A 701-nucleotide genomic window follows, 5' to 3' on the forward strand; every position below is an offset into this window, starting at 1 on the left:
TCACTCCAGCTAAAGGACTGTAGAGAAAAGGCGGGGGGGGGGGGGTCCGTGGAGGCGGGGCTGCGAGAGAAACAATGTCTATTATGTTGCTTTTTGATTTATGAGCTGCAGCTCCTAAAGGTTCCGGCAGCAAACAGCAAACAGGCCGACTGCCCCCCCCCCCCGGGCCGCTGCGACCCCTCTTCTCTTTCAAAGCCCGCCTTTGTCCCGGAGCGGCGGGGCGAAAGGGCAGCGGTCAGGGCAGAGGGGGAGGGGCCAGGGGGCATGGTGGGGCTCAGGGGTGGAGGGCGGTTTGGAGAGCTCTCCAGTGGAACAAGTGCAGTGCAAACATCAGAAGTGAAGATCAGGGACCAGGCAGCCACCAGGACAGGAACCAGTGGGGAGGAACCAGTGGGTAGGAAGCAGTGGGTAGGAACCAGTGTGGAGGAACCAGTGGGTAGGAAGCAGTGGGTAGGAACCAGTTTACAGGAACCAGTGGGGAGGAACCAGTGGGTAGGAACCAGTTTACAGGAACCAGTGGGTAGGAACCAGTGGGTAGGAACCAGTGTGGAGGAACCAGTGGTTAGGAACCAGTTTACAGGAACCAGTGTGGAGGAACCAGTGGGTAGGAACCAGTGGGTAGGAACCAGTGTGGAGGAACCAGTGGGTAGGAACCAGTTTACAGGAACCAGTGGGGAGGAACCAGTGGGTAGGAAGCAGTG

This window comes from Nelusetta ayraudi, unplaced genomic scaffold (assembly GCF_046127955.1).
Source record: "Nelusetta ayraudi isolate G7.1 ecotype Tasmania unplaced genomic scaffold, CSIRO-AGI_Nayr_v1 ptg000369l, whole genome shotgun sequence".
NCBI lineage: Eukaryota > Metazoa > Chordata > Actinopteri > Tetraodontiformes > Monacanthidae > Nelusetta > Nelusetta ayraudi.